Genomic DNA, 19,204 nt, shown 5'->3' with positions numbered 1-19,204 from the left:
CCGCAGCGTCTGCTGTGTGCCAGCCCCTTCCAGGGCCTTCTTTCACTCTGCATCCATCCCATGAACGCCATGGTGTGGGCATTCTGGGTTTTGCTGTACAGCGAAGGCCACTGGGAGCTCAGAGAGCCTGAGTCACTTGCCCGAGGTCCCAGAGCTGCCAAGTGGGGATGGGAGCTTGGTTCCATGAGGCTGCGGAGCCCATGCTCTCCCAGCTGCATCCGGCAGAACCGGGACCGTACACGGATGGGTGACGGAACTGCCTTCTTCCCGGCTGGTCCCTCCATCCCATCAGTTCCGCCCACCATGCTCCCTGATTCGGGATGGCAGGTCCTCCCAGAGCGTGAGTCCGAGAAGGGCTACGGGGTCCCAGGGAAGCAGCCAGATGACACGCTTGCTCTTCTCCAGAGCGCTAATGAGGAGGCACAAGGAGCCCGAATTGTCTCCGGTCTTTCATCACGGAGGATCTGCTTTCTCTGCGGACCTCCGCGGAAGCTAACTGGCAGGCGGTGTGGGCACCGGCGGGGAGCAGCTCGTTTCTCCCGGGCTGGTCCCTGAGAGGTCACACAGCTTGGGACTTGCACTTGCAGCACAGCTTGGCTCTGAGACACTCACGTCGAAGCGCTTACTGCCAGAGGGGCAGGAAAGAGATTTCCTACCTCTGAGCCGTTACCTGGAAGAGGGGAGAGTTCGATTTTGTGGTCGGTTGGCCTGGGTTAACGGTGTGGATGGGAACCCTAAGAGTGGCATTTAGGACTGCGGTGCAGGGGGGACACCTCGGCGCAGCAGGGTCCCTGGTTCTTAGCAGTGGGATATAAGGCGAAAAGATCTCCCGCCCCTGTGCTGCCCAGTCTCTACTGGGAGACCCGGTCCACCCCAGACCCCGTCCTCCCCGACTCTGCCAGCTCTCCTTCCATCCTGCTCCCAGCTTAGGATCCTCTCCATGACTCCCTGGGCCTGATGGCTTTCTGCCCCCCACGCTCTGCTCTGCTCAGGATCAGAACACTCCACAGCAATGGAAAGCTCAGGAATGGACCCAGGGAACGGATTCGTGCCCCTTCTTGTCTCTCAGTTTATTTCCCCAGTTCTGCATCTCAGAAGTCCCGGAACTGGCTGGCCCCTCCGGGCTCTCTCTGAGGACTTGAGACCGGGAGCAGCTGAGTGGAGCAAAACAATGTTCTGGCTGTGGGAAGTTCCCCTGCATCCCCGTAGCATCGCCGTGCCCTGGTGGTAATGGTCACTGTTCTGGAAGGACTCCTCCATGCCAGGCTCAGTCAGCCCCTGTCCCTGCCCTCCAGGAATCCCCTCTCATGGTTGGTGAAAGGCACTTGTCCTCCGTGGAGCTGCTGACACTGTGCTTTCCTGGAAGTCTGCACAGATCTAGTGGGACGAGAGAGGATTGCTTCATGGAGGAGGTGAAACCAGAGAAAGCTATTCAGCAGGAAGACAAGTGCCCTGGGAAGAAGGGAGTAGCAGGAATGGGGGTGTGAGGCCAGCCGAGTGCGGAGTACCAGCGTCCAACCTGATGCCAGAAGCCAGGAGGCGTGTAGCCACCACCGCTAAGGACGCGGCGGCCAAACCCACTGTGGTCAGGGGTTCTGGGGGGCCTGCCCAGCTCTGCCTGCCTCCAAAGCCCTGGAACCTGATGCTTCTGAGCTCCCTCCCAGCCCCCAAGCGCCCCGAGAGTCTGGGCTCCGAGAGCGCTGTCTGTCCCTGCAGCACCCGGCTCGGGCTCCCCCAGCTCCGGGCCACTCTGCTAACACGGAGAACAGGTGTGGGCGACACCCCGAGTGGGCTCCGACCCGGGGCCGCTGAGCACACGTGGTGGCCGCCGCTCCCAGCTAAGTGACTCAGCGAGCCCCTTCCTCCCTCTGGGCCTCATCTGCAGGGTGGGGACGGCCAAACGGGACACTCTGGGATAAAGCACCCGGCAGGGGTCTGATCAGTAGGGTCGCCACACCTAGGGAAGGGGTCACCCTGCTTCTCGTGTTTCTCTGGTACACACGGCAGGTGGCTTTGGACGTGCCCCCGGTCCCTCAGAGCCCACCGTCCCCCTCCAGAGTGACCGTACAAGTGCCCCAGTGCAGGGTGGCGGAGGGAAGGAACAGAGAGCTGAACTCGGCAGAGGGTGGGCGCAGAGGACCTGGGGAAGGTGCTTCTCCTGCTTTGGCCTTACCGTCTGGGGGTGGGGTGGGGCGGGGGGACACGAGATCCCCAAGGAGCCCAGCGGGGAGGAGGTGGGCGGCTGCTGCCTGGGCTGGGCCAAAGCCTCAGAGACCCAGATGTGCCTGTTCTTGGCATTGAGCGGCTCCCTCCGACAAGTGGAAGGGATTAGTGTGAAGGGCGAGAGGCCCAGGGCCGCTGTCGAGAGGGCAGCAGGAGCAAAGAATCAATGAACTCATTTGGAGGCTTTTGTTGTACTTTTTCAAGACAGAAAGCGAAAATACCCCACTCGTCTGCTTCTTATATTATGAACCGAAAACACGTAATACATTTAAATTGCCCAAGAGGACCCTTGAGTTTGATTTCAGGGCCCCTCGAGGCTGAGGGAGGGAAGGGGAAGGCGGGAGGGAGACAGAGGGTCTAGAGAGAAAAAGGGACAGATTGGAGATGGGGAGATGGGCGGAGACTGACCCCCGTGGGGAGGGGGCTGAGAGGGAGCAGCCCCTGGGTGGGGGTGGGGGTGGGCTGGGAAACCTGGCCATGGCCGCACTGGCTGGGGCCTCCTAGGACCCACCTCTTCTCCTGGCCTTGCCAGGTGGGAGCTTGCCCAGGACAGGCCTCCAGAATGTTCTTTGGAAGGGACGAAAGTTGAGGAAGGCAGGCCCCTGAGGCCGCTGGGCTGTCTGCTGCTGGGTGGCCAGGATTTGGGATTGACAGAGGTCTGACCGCCTCCAGGCCTGGGGTCTCCTAGGGGAGATGCTCTCCACAGGGGGTGGTCGAACTCTGTCCCCTGGTGAGTGGGAGAGCTGCAGGGGTGCGGGTCCCCCTCTTGGGGAGCCAGTGGGTACCCTCCCATCTCCTCCAATCAGAGCAGCTCCAAGAAAAGATTTCATTTGAAAACCTGCCAGAAGCATGCTCAAAGCTACAGAGCCATGGTCCACCCTCCTGGTTGGCGGCCCCCCCCCCCCCCGCCCCCGCCAGCTCCCTCCGGGCTTAGATGAGATCCTCCCAGTGACGAGTCTTCAAAACTACAACCCGAGTTTCCTGGAGAGCTCACTGGCTCTGTGCTGGGCGCTTCGTGCAAATTAACACATGGCCTCCTCCTGATGCCTCCAGGAGACCCACATGGACAGGTGGGGAAACTGAGGCTCACCGAGGTCTCGCGGCGGAGGAGCAGCAGGGCTGGGATTTGAACGCAGGCTGTCTGGCTCCAGAGCCCCTAGTCTACACAGGAGGCTCCCCGCGGTGGCCCCTTCTGAGGCACAATAAGGACCATAAAAAGGAAAACGGTTCTCCCACAGGACCAGAGGACCGGATGGCCGCTGATTAACCTTTACTCTTCTGGACTGGTGTTTCTATCACTCCTTACAGGTGCAAACATGCATTTTTTTTAAAAACATGGATCAGTCCTTTCCCTCTTGGGCAGCAGACAGTGCTGAAGCCGTCCCACCCAAGGAGTTAGCGGGAGCGGGTGGGGGCCGGCCCAAGGCTCTGGCGCCTCAGCCCTGCAGACTAGGGTATGCTGGGGCTTCTTAGGGTCTCCATCCCGCTGTTCACTCCTGCAGGGGGAGCAGCTGGGCCTGTCTCTCTTTCTCCACCCTTGGCTTTCCCTCTCGCCCCTCCACCCTTGCTGCAGGTCCCTCACTGTTCCCTCCTCTCCAGCCCTCCCCCGCCAAGGGCTGGCCAACCTCCACGCACTGCCCTGCCCCCACCTTCTCCCAGCCCTCCTGGAGGACGGGCCCATTTTATGGATGGATAAACAGAGGATCCTGGAAGCTAAGGGAAGTGCCCAGGACTCGAGTGCTAGAGACACTCCTTAATCCAGGCCTTTCTGGTCCTCCCCGCCTGGCAGGGGGTGAGTACAAGGACCAAAGAGACCAAATGCCTCTCAGATAGGATTCCATTCCATCAGTGATCTCCCTTCCCAGGTCTTTCTTTAGATCTCGGGAGACAGAGAGTATTTAATTTGGAAAAATCACGCCTTTCCCCTTCGGTGTTTTGAACGGCCGATATTTAAATACCTTCATAGTTTCGGGGCATTTGGGCGTGGATTCTGGAATTTGTGAATTAATGTGAACCGGTGTGTTTGTGAGTGACCTTTAAGCCTCGAGCCGCCTGTTCCCGTAGCTGGATGGGTCATTCTCCAGAGCCTGCGTCCCCAGGCTTAGCTACCAGGGATGATCCAAAAAGAGCGGGACAATTCTAATTCCCGTAATGAGATCAGAGGCTCCTGGTTAGTACTTAATTCAGAGTGGGCGTCAGAGGAGCTCAGCGGGGCTCTCGGGGAGGAGCTCAGATGCAGGAAGGGCTTCCGGGAGGCCCCGGTGTACCGTCTGCAGCAGCCAGGCCCAGGGAGGGCAGGGAGTTCGCTCCACAAGTGGCATCCAGGCCAACGATGACACCTGCTTTCCGGCCTTCAGGGTGACTTCCACCCTGTCCCCTGCCTTTTGGGATCTTTTATGGGGTCACCTACCCCGTGAAGACTTCCCTATCCTCCTCGAGGACACCTAAGTGCTCCCCGGTCTCTGCTCCATTCCTCTCTCTGGACCCTACTTCCCAAGCTGGGAGTGATGCCATTACCTCGGAGCTAACTCCCCCTCTTGACCCCCAATTTGACCTCATCTCAGATATATTTGCAACATCAGGGCTGGGTAGAGTGTGGTCTGGGGAGAGTCAGGCATGCCGATGTGGAAGAGGAGGCCCCCTTATCCCCCGACCTTGCAGGGCCCCGAGGACAGCGGCTGGAGTTTGCGCCCTCACGCCATCCGCCTGGGGCGGCGCAGACAGCGGCTAGCCGAGGGGCGCGTGCAGAGCCCCTTCCAGAGCTGAGGCGGGCGGCTGAGGCTCAGCCTCTTGCTCGTCTGCTGCCCCAAGAGGAAACCAGACCCCAGCCTGTGACTGTGGACCGGCCCAGCATGAATGACAGCTGAACCCAGCGTGGCCCAGCCATATGCAACCGAGAGCAGCCAAGGTCTACACCCGAGAGCAAGAAAAATCCCTGCGGGTGACCCGAGCCCCCAAGATGTGGGGACTGTTTGTCACGGAGCGTTGCTGGAGCCAAAGCTGACCCCTCCGACGGACACGCACCTGTGCCCAGAGCTGGACAGAGGCGCCCTCCTGCCGAAGGGGCGGAGTTACGGGATGAAATGGCAAAACACTCCACCCGGCAGGGCACCCACAGAGCCGGGTTTACCCCCAGCACGTACAGGGGTGGGGAGGGAGGCGACAGAGGCCGGGACCCCCGACCAGGGAGGCTGGAGCCTTGCTCCGGGGCGGAAGGCGGGAGTTTCGTCAAGGCGGCTGGCAGGCACCCTGTGTTTCCAGGACAGCCTCGACTTGAGGTACACATCGCACCATTATTAAAGTACACACAGCTGCACCATTTCGCTGACTCGTCTCTTCCTAGAGCACTTTCTTCTTCGCAAGAGGACTGAGCGGTGGGACGTGTGAAGCGGAGTCAGGCACTCAGCCCCCGCCTGGCGTTTGGGGGCTGGCGAGGGCTGTTGCTGCGGCTACGGCGGGATCACCAAGTCAGGCCCCTCGCGACAACACTCCCCGGGAGCCTGTCGGTGGGTCTGGGCACAGCCGCCGCCCGCCCCCCTGGGGGCACCTCCCAAGCTTCCTGGGTGGCCACACAGGCTGTGCTGGGTCAGAGGGGACTCTTGGGGACAGACTCACTTCAGAGGCACCAGAGGAGGCAGCGGTGGGTGGTGGGGAGGAGGCTGGGTGTTCCCGCGCAACTTAAGACAGGAACAGAATTAAGCAGATCAGAGAACAAAGATGACATTTCCAGGAGCACCTTAGCGGCTCAGCTCAGCTTGCAAGACAAGATGTGTAGAGCCTCGCGCTTCCCAGGGCCTCGAGCTTCCCCGGGGCTCCGCTCACCCGCTGGAAGGAGGGGACCCGTGCACCCTGGACCCAAATGTGTCAGCCGGCAAGGCCCTGTGCAGGGCAGAGGTGGGCGCTGGGAGTAGGGAGAGGACACTTCTGAGGGCATGGTGACCCCATCCTGCTCAGATGCGGGTCGTGCTGACGTCAGAGCCCAGCAGCAGGTGTGTGCGTGTGACTCCCACAGACGCTGGGGCATGCCTACTGTGTGCCAAGTACTGGCCCTCGGGGCCACGGCCTCAAGCACTGGGAGAAGTGGTCGGGAGGTTAGAAGCCTCGGCGCTCCTGGACTCGCCACCCCCTTGCGCTGGGATGTCCTTCCTGCTAAGGTTCCCGCTGATCATCCCCACGAGGAAGGCAGGCTCACTGCACCGGTGAGAAGCCCGAGGCTTGGAAGGGTCCAGGGCTTGGCCCACACAGCAGGAGAGTGGGGGCCTCAGTCCCCACGGTGACAGCACTGCGCTTCAGGTTCTAGCGACGCAGGCCACAGTGAGGATTGGAAGTCGTACTGAGGCTGGGGGAGGAGGGCTGGGTTGACCGGGCAGGATGGGGCACAGTGGCCCCTGAGCAGCATTCTGGGGGGTCCACGGGAGAAGGTCCCAGCTCCCGGGACTGAGTCTGAGTGACCGTGTGGACAGAGAGGACGGCAGCAAGTACATGGATGTGGACGTCTGACCCAGAGGGTCCTTGAAGGTTACAGGAAGACATGCTCGGTCTGAGATCTAGCGGCGACCACGTGGTGCCCATGGACTACCCCTGCCCGCAGGCCCACCCTCTCTGCAGCCTCTGCCTGGACCCGACCCTGTGACGGCCCCGGGGCGTCAACTGAACCAGTGCAGCCACAGAACTCCACCGGGGCAGAGGCCGGCACAGCCTCAGGCCGTGAGAACTCGGCCTCATTCATCCCACTCCCCAAGTGCCCAGGTGCCCGGGAAAGGCTTGGACCGCCCTCTCGGGTCTGCCTGTCCCCGGGTGCTCCCAGTCCCTGCCCTCCTCTGACGAACGGGTGACGACGCCAGCAGACCCCCTCGCCACGCCCGCCTCCCCGCCTCCCCATCCCGGGCGTGGGGCGGACACCCTGCCCAGGAGTCGGGCACAGAAATCCACTGAGGCAGAACGTCCGAGCCCCAGGGGACAAACACGCAGAGCTCTGGCCCCGGGCCCCTTCCTCTCGACTCTGTCCCACTGGGCCCGGCTCCATGCCCAAGTGGCCCTCACCGAGACTCATTTCTCTTTGTGAACCTTGAAGCACAACACGGAACCGGGGGTCTCGAGACCCCCAGGGAAAACCATACGTATGCCCCTGGGATTTCTGCCCACCTTCCGAGAGAATTTTCCCCAGACGGTGCTCTTGGGAAGGCCGGCTGCTCAGCTCCCGTCAGAGGCGGGCTTGCCCTCACCCCCTCCTGGAGCTCAACGGGGAGGCCTGTCTCCCAAAACTGGCACCGGCGCCTGCCTCCGGAACTTTTCAGCCTGGCTCTTGTAGACCCATTAACCCGCGGCGACCTCTAATTATGCCAACAGGAGCTGACATTTTGGCGGAGGCTGAGAATATTCAGAGCTGAAAAGGGCAGGCTGCTCGCCACCAGGCTGGGGCCACGCGGAGGGGAGAGAAGAGGCCTCCCAGCCCCCTCCCCGTGTCGGACTCCCTGGAGTTGAGGGCACGGCCCCTGCCCCAGAGCTCCCCCTCCCCAGCCTCACCTCCTCCTTACCTGTGCTGAGGCTTGTTGATATCCAGCACGCAGAGGGTGACTCTGGGTGTCCCGGGCGCCCGCCACCAGCCCCTTCCTCGGGAGCAGCCCCGACCAGGCTCTGTGGAGCTCGTCCGGGGTTGGGGTGTACGCGTGCGTGTGCCTGAGGGGGGTGGGAGTGCCTCCGGGCGCCAGGGATCAAATATTCCTGGCTGCCACCTGCTCCCAGCCCATCCCAGGGGCCAGCTGCCCGAGAGGGGGTGCGCTCTGGCCGGGCCGGGCCGCCCTCATCTGCCAGGAGCGTCAGGCGGCAGCTTTCGCTCCCCAGGCTCCCGCCGGCTGCTCTCCCAGGCTGAGGCGAGTGGTTTATTTTTAGAGCCCGGCCCTTCCCCAGACGCCAGGATCCCAGCTGAGATTTCCAGCGGCTCAAACGAGCCCATTCCTGGGCTGAGTCCTCGCTTACTGGGAATGTTCTGGAAGAGAGACGGAGCCCCTTAAAGGATGTGATTCTCAGTGTTCTCATCTGAGAAACGTGGGGCTGGACTGGGGGGTCTCCCAGACCCTCCGGCGAGGACGGCCCCTGACTCAGGAGACAGATGGAATCCGGCTTGGACAAGGTGCGTCTCCTCCCTAGGCTGCCTCGGTCTCCTCATCTAGAAGGTGACAGAGAGCAGCGAGCACCCTGCCCCAAGCTGGGCTGGGCTGGGAGAATGTGCTGGAAAGAGGATCAGCCACAAGTGTCCACTGTGTTCTCCTCAGCTGGACAGAGGTCCCTGTCCGATGTGGTCACGCTCAGAACCCCCAGGGTGTCCACTCCGTGGTGGATGTACACAGTAGGTGTTCAGTAAATGTGCGTCCTCTGAGATTCCCTATGAGTCTCCTAACTAACCTGTAGGGTCACTGGGGGTATCATTTGATAGGCGTCGATCCTGAGGTCTAGAAGGGTGAGGGGAGGGCCCGGGGCCCCTGCAAGAAGTTGGGAGCCCCAGGGTTCTCTCGGGGTGGCTGGGTTCTCGCTCCCCCATCCTGCCTCCGATCAGACAGACGTCCTCTGGCACATCCCCTTTTCCCAGTGTCAGCGAGGCTCACGCTGTCCCTGCTACTGTCCCTGCTGCCGTCCTGCTACCGTCCCACCCCACCCCCTCTGCTGTCCGCCCTACTCCCCCTCTCCGTCTCATCTGTTGACCCACTGTGCACTGGGCACTCTGGAAAGGCCATCTTTTTTGCAGACCAGATGGCTGCTGACGGGCTCCTGGGACACTCTGCCTCCCTACCCACCCGGACTTGCCGTTCCTCTGCCAGGCATGGGCTCTGCCGCAGCCGGAAGGGGAAGGCGCCGGGCCCACTGTGGACCATCAGGGTTTGCTCCTGCATTTGACTCAGCTCCTCGGCAGGGAGGTTGGCTCATCTGTGCAAGTGTTTGCTGAGTGTGCTGGAGCCAACAGCCACTCAACCTTGGCAGGGTCTGGCCTCCATAGAGCGGGGGCCAGGCTGCCCCTCACGGAGCAGACAGAGCCCTTTACTGACTTGCAGACCCAGACGGCTTGCCCGCCTCCCCCTTCGAGGAGCCACTCTTCCTTCCGCAGCCTGCCAGGCCTGTGCCCCTTCCTCCGTATGCTGGGGATGGGCTGGCCAGCCTTCCCAGAGGGCCGGGGACTGGGAATTCCTGCCTCCATCTCCCCCATCCCCCAGGGACAGGGGTTGGCTGGCAGTGCAACCGTAGCTGTGGCGGTTTCTCCTTTCCCTCCGCTCGGGACACCGATGGCAGCCCGTCCCAGGGCCTCCTCCAGCCCCCACGGGCTGCTGAGGGGATCTGGGCTCCCACTCCTTAGCCAGGACCATCCACCCCCCGGGCAGCTGACTTGGGTGCAGCCAGTGGTCCCTTCTAGGAGCCACGCCACTGGGGGAAGGGGGGAGCTCCTGCCCACCCGCACTGCCCTGTGCCGCCAGCAGCCCTGCCCCAGACCTTAGAAGCGGGTCTCCCCTGGTCCTCTCCAGGCCCAGCTTGTTCGGGGCCCCTGTCCTGGGGAGTCTGTGCTCTGTGTCCTGGGTTTGGCTCACGACGGTCTCGGCTATCAGGGTGGAAACTCCCCCAGAGCAGGAACATTGCTTGTGCTGGGCTCCAGGCACCGTAGGTTCCTCTTTGTTGGCCAAATGAACACACCCCCCGAAGGAAGGGTTCGGGGAACCGTGGCCATCCGCGCGACGTCGCACCTTGCAGCCGTCCCGGCTGTTGTCTGCACGTTGTTCAGTGTCCAGACAACGCTCCGCCGTCCGAGCTGAGTGAACACATTACAACGGGTGACTATGGAAAGACTTCAGTTTTGCCGAAGATGCGTGTTGATAGTTACAGTTCGGAGGGAAGTCACCCCCCTAGCAGAGCTCGCCACGTGCCACGGTCCCTTGCCTCCTGTGCGTGAACATTCAGCCAGCATGTGGGGGGTCACGAGCAGGTGATCTCAGGCACTGAGAACCAGGAGACGTGACAGCAGAGCAGAGGGGTGACGCGGAAAGGACAGGGCACGTGGGGAGTGAAGGGACTCCGCAGGGAGGATCTGTCCCCGTTTAGAGAAGAGGGGCCCCTTCAGTGCGTCTCCCGGGTCCGCAGCCTGACACGCTGCCAGCCTGATCTGCTTGGCTCGCTCCATGTGCTGGCAAAACTTCCCTCCCCCACTCTCAGGACTCCAGCTGCACCGAGGTCTGTGTTCCGGACTGAGCAGCTGAGAAACCCGGGGGACCGTGACCCTCCTGGGACCGAGCCCAGAGCACCCCCAACCCCACACACAGGTCCTGCCTGCCCCGCGTATGGGCATCTGGTGGGCCACCGCATTTCCCCCCCCGGGGACCCCCACCCCACCTGTCCATAGCTCTCCACCCGAGACTAATCCCGGGTTTGGGTTTCAGCCACGGGGTCTCCCTTGCCTAGAGGGCTGGGAAGTGCACCTGCTCCCAGAGGGGAGGGCCCGAGCAGAGAGAAAAGAGACAGTAACCTCTCAGCTGCTGCTGGTCTAATTCTAGCCCCATCTTGTCGCCCTGTCACTCACTGGGAAGTGCGGAGGGGGTGGGACAGAGAGAAACACAGTGAGACAAGGAGAGAGACATGCGGAAAGACATACAGATGGGAAGGGACGTTTAGGCAGAAAGAGACGGAGACAGGGAAGGAGGATGGGAGACAGGCAGAGAGAGGCACCCGAGAGAGGGGGGAGCCAGGAGGGAAGGAAGAGGGGGCAAGGAGCCCCTGAGAAGGACAACTTGCTGGGTGTCCAAGAGGAGAGAGAAAGGGGGCAGAGGGAAGCGAGATGGGCTGCCCCCTCCTCCAGGGAGCCCTCCTGGCTCCAAGGTCCCATCCCTCTCCCCCTTTCTGCCTTCTCCCTGAAATGGTATCCAGCCTCCCCTCTGGTCCCTGGCTCTGGCTTGGGGTTGCAAGTCCCTGAAGGAGGAGCTAAGACAGGGAGAGCGAGCTGCTGACCTTGCTGACACACGGGTGGGCAAGCTTCTCCTGAGGATGCTTTCGGACATGAGGCCTGGTGGCCAAGGAGTCTGGAGAGAAGGCCCCCAGCCCTGTGGATGGGACGGGGGCTGAAGGCTCTGTTCTCTGTGGCAAGCAGCCCGCAGCCGGGAGACACGGCAGACCGCCTGCAGGGCACCTGCGCCCAACGTGGACACCCTGGCCACGATGACCCCACCCTACCCGTCCCCGCACAGATGAGAAAACCGCTCCCTCTGGGGGGTCGGGCCGAGCAAGCAGGACCCTGCCTGTCATGTACATGGCCGTGTGCCAGCCGTGAACACAGAGCTTGGCACTCACCAAGTGCTCAGGGGCTGTTTGCTGCCAATCAGCTAATCCGGGGAGGGGGGCGGGGACAGACAGCCCGGGGTTCTAGAAGGAGACCCCTCTCCTGGCTCCCGGCCCACCAGCCCCGAATGGGTGGCTCCTTCCAGTTGTGGAGGGCATGGCTGGATCCCGCTGCCTTCCTCGGCAGGTGCTTCCTGCTTCCCCCGGAGCTGGGTGAGCCACGGGCCACTTGGCAAACACGTGGGCCCGGGGTTATTCTTTCTTGGGGGGATGGGGGCTGCCCTTTGCTGGCAGGAGTTACCTCCGACTGTTTCCTCTGCAGAGCTGGGCGGGAGGGGGGCTTGGTTTGAGGCTTTCCTACCCTGAGACCTGCTTTGGCGGGTTGCCATGGCCGGGTACTAACAAAGCGTTAAGACATCTCTGTTCTGGCCACACTGGCTTTTCTCCAGCATTTCGCTTTCAGCCCCGTGGAGTCCACTCTCTGCAAGTCTTGGATGGTCTTGCTCTGAGCGTGTACAGCTCAGCCCTCGGCTGTGGGTTCCTTGGGGGACCCCACGAGGATTTCTGTACCCCCCCACACCCCCGCCACCCCGCATACTGCTCTGAGACCTTGCTCTGTTGGTCCAGGTCACGTCCGCTGCCCTGGCCTCTAACAGTGTCTTCCCCATTCATGACGGCCACTGAGTTCTGCTGGGGCCCCAGGTCCCTGTGCTGTGCTCAGGAGGTCACCCCTGGAGGAGTCCCGAGGACCAAGGCCTCCCCTGGTGGGCTCTCCTCTCGAGGGTCAGGGTCTCACACCGCCGGTTGCCCACCGCCTCCCGTATATTGAGCCCAACCTCCCAACTGCTGACCGCAGAAGGGGTAGCCCGCTGCCAGATAGTTCTCTTGGCAAAATGCAGAAGTCCCAAGCAGCTTCATTCCCTCATTTTGATCATTCTTGGCCTCTGGTTTTATTCGAACCATATTCAAATTCCTTATTTGGTCTTCAGGGCTCCGCAGCCCCTACCCCCTTTCCAGATCCCTGCTTCCGCCTCTACCTTCACAAAACCCCAGCCTCAAAGACCTTCCTCTCCTCCTTCTTTCCTTCGTCCCTCTCCTCCACCAAGCTCTCTGCTGCCTCAGGGACTTTGCACTTGTCCCCCCTGCGTGTTCCCACCCCAGATCTGTGTGACTGGCTCCTCTTTGTTATTCCCGGCACAGTTTAAGATTGCCTTACGGGAGAACGCTTCCTGGACCAGCTTCTGTAACAAAACGCAACCCCCTACCTACCATGGTTTATTTTCTTTATACCACGGATCACCACCCGAAATTATCGTGCTTTTCAACAGGTTTATTGGCTTATTTCTGTTTCCCCAAACAGCATCCTGCCAGGAGTAGGGGCAGGTCCGACCCCCTCCCTCACCACCCCCAGCAGCCCCAGTACTTGGGTACTTGGCTCTCAAAGAATTTTAATGGACTCCTCCCTATCCTCTGACACCTGCTATCACCCTTAGGCTCTTGGTAACTATTTCCTGAATGAAGAGTCATTTTCCTTGAAAGAGAAGGTAGGAATCCCTCCAGCACCTCCCGCCTTCTGCCTGCCTTTTGCCATCTGCCCGGTTACCTCCTACCAACGGCCCCTCCCTCCACCCACTCCTCCCTTTTATTCCACACAGAACTAAGTAAACACCCTTCCCTAGGCCTTAATATCATGTCCCCACGGTGGGCCTGGGACAGAGAAACCCGGAGCAGGACTGGGGTCCAGGCTTAGAGCTGGATTCAGAGCCCCAGTCCCCAGGGCGTGGGTTATCTAGGGGAAGCCCATGTGAGGCGGGGTGCAGCCTCGAGGAGGGAACTCAAGGGGGTGGTCCCTGGGGACAGGAAGGAGGTGGTGGAAGGGGAAGCAGGCAGGCCTGGCACTTGTGGGCAGAGGCCACATCTTCAGTCCACAGGGCTCCCTTCCGTGGCTGCCCCTTCACTGCACAGCAAATCACCAAGGGTTAACAGTAGGCTGCTGTGGGGGTCCTCCCAGCCGCCCCCCCAGACCAATTACATAAAAGTCACTGGAGAGTGGCCTCAGTCTTGCTAAAAGTGGCCCAGGTGTGTGGGAGGTGTGCCAGGGGCTGAGACCCGGCATGTGCTGGAGCTTCTGGAGTGTTCTGCAGCCCCCTGCTCTGCTCGCTGGCACCTTCCCCCCCGGCCCCCCACCCCAACCAAGAGGTGAGTAGAGGTCCTCCTTGGTACGGACTCAATTAACTGTTTGTAAATTCTAAACGGAGAGCAGCAGCTTTCTTCCGACTGACAATGCTGCATGTAATTGATATTGGTTTTCCTCTGTTCCCAGAGGTGGTCAGGAAATAAGAAATCTCACTCGCTGTTAAGTCTGATCCTAGCCTGGATCTGGGGTTGGGGGACTCCGAGGCTGGCCCCTCACTCCCCCTTCCTGCCCTTCTGTCTTCAGCTCTGGCCCCTAGAGGAGGCCAGGCCCAGGCATCCGGGACTGGCTGACAGAAGCCTTCAAAGTCTGCCAGTCCTCAAAGAATAGCAGCATCTCAATGTGTCTCCTAAAAGCCATTTTCTAGAATGTTCTAGAAAGCCAGCTTCTGCAACGACCGCCTCCTGGGCCCTTGTCTGGGAGGAGTGTGAGGCGGTGGGTGATGCCAAGGACGTGGGGGTGTAGACGTCTGTGGGTCCTGGGTTTGAGTCCCACCTCTGCTTTGGAAAGCCACGTTCTCTCTGAGCCAGATTCTTCCCGTCAGGCTGTGAGGACAACAGCAAGGACGTTCATCTCATGGGGCCCGGCGGGGATGATATACTGTTTGTCATGACGCCCAGGTTTGCCAGGGGCTACTGAAAGGCTGTCTGGAGCCACCAGCCACGTCGGCCCACGTGGGCAGCTCACCCAGGACCGGGAAGGGAGCCTGCTCCATGCGATGGGAAATTTATGAGGTGTGAGTCAAGCTTTCAATCACACTACTTCACCCTCTCTCCCTGCCTTGTTCTCCTCATTGGCTGCAGGGAACTTGGGGCTAATTATAGAAGTGGAATAATTAATTACCAGGCCTGCCGACTCCACGGAGTGTAATCTGTGAAAAACGGCATGATGCGGGATGCCTCTCCCTCCCTGAGGGTTCGAGAAGCCCCAGACGCTGACTCCTTCCTGGACAGCCCCTTCCGCACCTCCTCCTGATGTCTTAGCTCCGCGGGTGAAGGTTGGGCTTCAGAGAGGCCAAGGGCATGAGCGTGATCCTGGGGAGGCCATTCTACTTCTCTCAGGCATGTTGTGGGGGTCTCGGGTGGTCCCAGCTTCTCTCCAGCCTGGTCTGCCCTGTGTCTCCCCTCTGTTCCGCTGATGCCCTTGAAGACCCGGCCAGCAAACTTCCCACCAGGTCCCTACTGGCCCTCAGGATCCTTCTCAACACAATCCCAGCAGCCTGTTGATTGATTTGGGTTAGGGTCTGCGATGAACGCCAATGCCGTACACAGAGACCCCTGGGGATCCATCCTTAGAGAAGGCTGGGACCCTCAGCAGAGGGAGAAGCAGCGTCTCCCCCAGACTCCCCGCCTACTTCCCAGCTTCCTAAGTCATGCCCTGTCCCCCTTGTCCCCTATGGATCCCACCCGGGCAGTGGCTCAGGTTCTCCCCTGTACACTGGGAGTAACGCTTCCTGCCTTATAGGACTGTTCTCCAGAGCAGATGAGTAAGGAGATGATGTTGGATGGGTTCTAGGATTCGTCCTGTAACACCCAGGGAATTGGAGGGCCCTCACCATCAGTGGAGTGTTTCCAGTTTGTGTTGCTTTAAAAACTCTTAGTGGGGTGGGGGGGCGGGATATAAGTGCTCCTGACTGGTGGGATGCTCGATCATTAACAGCGCCGGGAGCCTTGGAACCAGGCCGCGCAGAAATGCTCATTGAGGCGAGCTGTTCTTTCTGAAATCCGTTCCTGTTCTGTGCCCCCCCACCCCAGCTCAACGATAGCAGGTAAAAATCACTGAGAACACAAGGCCCTGTTCTGGGGTTCCCGAGCGTACACTGGGGGAGGTCCAGCCGGCTCCAGCTGTCCCAGCTGTGGCCACACCCCGGGCATCCTGATGGGTCTGGAGGACCGAAACCCCTTTTCCAAATAAGATTTTTCCAAATCTGCCTCCTGTCCCGAGTGGGGCGCTCCCGACAGGGACCCTGTGATCACTGCCTTGTATCTTTTTCTCCTCACGGTGCTATTTCTCTAGAGGATGATTTTTATTGGTTATATCATATTTTGTCATGTACATGGTCTACCCTTTTCTTAACAAGCCCCTCTAGACGGTGGCTAGGGTTGGTTCCAAGTTTCCACAGGCCAGAGATGTTCATAACACGCATGCGCGTCACCAATGAGGCCCCGGGCTACAGTCCTTGTGATTCATTCCTGGAGAGAGATGCTCAGATGTTTCAGAGCACGAGCCTTGGGTCCTTATCATTGATGTGCGATTTCTTTTTTCTTTCTTTTTTGTTTTTTTTAAGATTTTATTTATTTGTCAGAGCACAAGCGGGGGAGCAGCAGGCAAAGGGAGAAGCAGGCTCCCCGCTGAGCAGAGAGCCCGATGCAGGATTCGATCCCAGGACCCTGAGATCATGACCTGAGCCGAAGGCAGACACTTAGCCAACTGAGCCACCCAGGTGCCCCCAACTTGCAATTTCTTATCCCCACTTTAGGGAAGAGGAAAACGACCTCCAGCACGCCTCGTTCAAGGTCACCTAGAAAACCAGCAGCAAGGCAGGACTCTACAACCACTCAGCTACTCTATTCCACCACCCAGAAAAGTCTCGCCACCACTCTTGGCTTGAAACATTTGTCTCGAGGCCTCCTGGAGGCCTGAGAAATCACAGGACAGCTTAAAAGCTTCCCTTTGGTCAGACTTATTCTGGTCTCTGCGCTGATGTGCATTAAGCAGGTCGAAGCCTTGGGGACCTCCCCTTCTGCTGCCAACAAGGCCAAGGTCCTAGCAAGCCGGGATTTGTATGTATTTATTCCAGTCCTCCAGCTGTGGCAGGTCCGGACGACAGGGCGAACTCATTTTCAGCCGTAACTGTGCCTCTCCGCTTCTCTCTAGAGCTTTCTCTTCCAGCCTGAGTGGCTGACCTGCCGTTCGCCAGGCAGTGAATTAATTACGTGCACGCACCACAGACTCTGTCAAAGAACACGGAAAAGCAATTTTAGAAAAGAAACTCCTTTTTTTTCTCGCTTGGTGGCTTTCATCGTGGGAGAAAAGGACAATTATGAATTACATCAGAGCTACTCTGGGGCACTGGGGTGACGGTGGGAGGGCTGGGAGGTGCCTGGTCACAGCTCTTTGAACAGGTCCCAGGCCTCAGGGCACTTGCTCTGCTTTCCTCTGGCTTCCAAGAGTCACTCAGCACCCGAGGTCAAGAGTCAAATGATCCTAGGATACCAGGAAAACCCCGAGGAAAACCTGACACAATTTCTTTGCTAAAATCTAGGAACCTGGGGCCCCTGAGAGGGGAGGGCCCTTACCAAATTCACACAGCCAGACAGGTACAGGCCTGGACCTTGGCCCCTCCTCTCCAGGGTGTCCCATAGTCCCCAAGGTTTGGGGAAGGAACAGCATCTCATGTTGGGATCTTGGGCAACCGAGATGGGATTCTGCCCAGAAGGCTGGAATGGAGTGGGCGGGGCCTCTTGGTAGCTGCCTCTAGTCGGCTGAACAGTGGCCCCCCCAAAGATGTGTCCACAGCCTGACCCCCAGACTCTGTGACTGTGACCTTATTTGGAAAAGGGGTTTTGGCAGATGTGATCAAGTTAGGGATCTCAGGATGAGATCATCCTGGATTATCTGGGCGGGCGCTAAATCCAATGACATGTATCGTCAAGAGAGAGAGGAAGGAAGGTCATGGGGCCGCGGGGCGTGGAGGGGGCTGGAATGCTGCACAAGCCTGGGAGCGCCCTCAGCCCCCACTGCTGGAGGAGGCAGAACAACCCTCCCTTAGAGCATGGGGAGGGGGCATAACCCGCAGACACCATGGTCTTGGACTTCCGGCCTCTGCACCTGGAGAACCCGTTTCTGTTGCTGTAGGCAGCTAACTCGGTGGCTCTATATTATAGCGGCCACAGGGCACGAAGGGACAAGCCATGGGCAGAGAGCAAATCTGGCCCTGCCGACCCCATGGGGGGTACCCGTGGGGAGCCACGGGACTGGAGACACCTTCAGAGGTAGCGTGACCTTGAGCAAGAAGCCTGGGCCCCGTCTGTCTGCCCGAGCCGGCAGGTCCGTGGACAGGTAGGTTTCCAGATGGCCGGAAGGTGGGTCTTGTTACAGGGACAACGGGGACGTGAGGCTGACAAGATCACCAGCCCCCAAGCAGGAATCTCCTATACGGCAAAAGAATGAAGACGAAGTAAAAATACCTCTGGTGGGGGGCGGGGAGGCAGTGAGAAAAACAGCAACAGCACCACAGGAAAAAGAGTAAAATACTGAACGAGAAAGAAAATACATGTTCAGCTTCACGAGTGGTCAGGGAACTGAAAATTAAACCTCACCGCGTCAGTCCTCACTCATCAGCCAGCCTGCAGAGCCTGGAGGCGGCCTGGGGGCACCCGACCGGCTCCGCACCGGCTGGGGGCGCACACGGGCGCTGCCTCCGGGGAGGTCTATCGGGACCGGGTCTGCGCACCCGCCCTTTCCAGACCAGGGGGGGTCCTCGTGAGGGCCTCTCAGATAAGACGCTCGGCAGGTGCGCAGAGATCAGCGTGCGTTCCGTCCCAGTGCGGCTCATGGTGAAGAGACAGGGGACCCGTCTAAGGTGCCCCCCACCCAGGGCGGAGGGGCCGCTCAGCCCAGCTGCACTTGCTCCACAGCCCGAGTGCAGAAATCCTGGATCTGTCTGCCTGGCCCGGGAAAGAGGCCCCTGAGGGGTTAGATGGAGACGATCCAGAATGTATGGAGTCTCATTATGTACAAGGGAAAGCATCAGCTCGGTCCGTGCGCGTGGGAGTGAGAACACGTGATGGAAACACGCGTCCCCACCCTCCAAAAGGCCTGCTTCACACCTCCCGGTTCCCGCAGCCTCCCACGCCCGCGCTCAGCCGGTGACCTGGCTTCATTCTTCCCCGAGGAGCCAGAAGCCACCGGGTTAGGCTCGTCCTTGCTGCCCACACACGCCTTCTCCATGCACGGCCCGGGGCACCAGATGCCAGCAAGCCCTCCCTGAGTGCCGCGCCCCCACTCAGTGCACCCGCACCCCCTTCCTGGGTCTCCATTAACACACACCCACCCCACTTCTGCCACCAGAGGAAATGGGCTGTGGTGTCCGGCCGCTCTTCTGGTGGCTATGAGAGACATGTTCTGGAAGGGGCTGTCTCTGACCACTGCCCCCCCCGCCGTGGTTCTCAGCCCACGTGGCGGCCGCCCTGAGTCTCCCCGGACAGTGCTGCCATGGAGGCCCCCAGGCGTCTCCGGGCGTCCCCCCCACGCTGCACACACGTCTGCACTCTTGCCTGGCCGGGCCTCTCAATGGCTGGGCCGGGCTCCCCCTTGTCCTTTGCCCCTAGGCCCCCGGCTTGCCTGCCTCTCAGCCTCTTCCCTGGCTACCCCCTCTGTCTCCTCTGCTGCTGTCCCCCACCCCATAACCCCAGCCTCCACGCAGCGTCTTTGGACGTCTCCTCTCTTTGCTGCTCGCTCTCCCTGGGCACC

The 19,204-nt window shown here is 60.3% G+C and overlaps 1 protein-coding gene across 1 annotated transcript in view; it reads right to left on the bottom strand.

The window, feature by feature from the left end:
* Positions 1-7,844, bottom strand: part of SHISAL1 (shisa like 1) — a 127,015-nt gene extending 119,171 nt beyond the window's left edge. The window contains exon 1 of the mRNA XM_032882811.1: positions 7,761-7,844. The gene's annotated coding sequence lies outside the window, so the exon portion shown is untranslated. The remainder of the gene's footprint in view (positions 1-7,760) is intronic.
* Positions 7,845-19,204: the final 11,360 nt, after the last annotated feature.

This window comes from Lontra canadensis, unplaced genomic scaffold, assembly GCF_010015895.1.
Source record: "Lontra canadensis isolate GAN:19392208 unplaced genomic scaffold, GSC_riverotter_1.0 scaffold84, whole genome shotgun sequence".
Taxonomy (NCBI): Eukaryota; Metazoa; Chordata; class Mammalia; order Carnivora; family Mustelidae; genus Lontra; species Lontra canadensis.
This window is presented reverse-complemented; position numbering and strand designations above follow the sequence as displayed.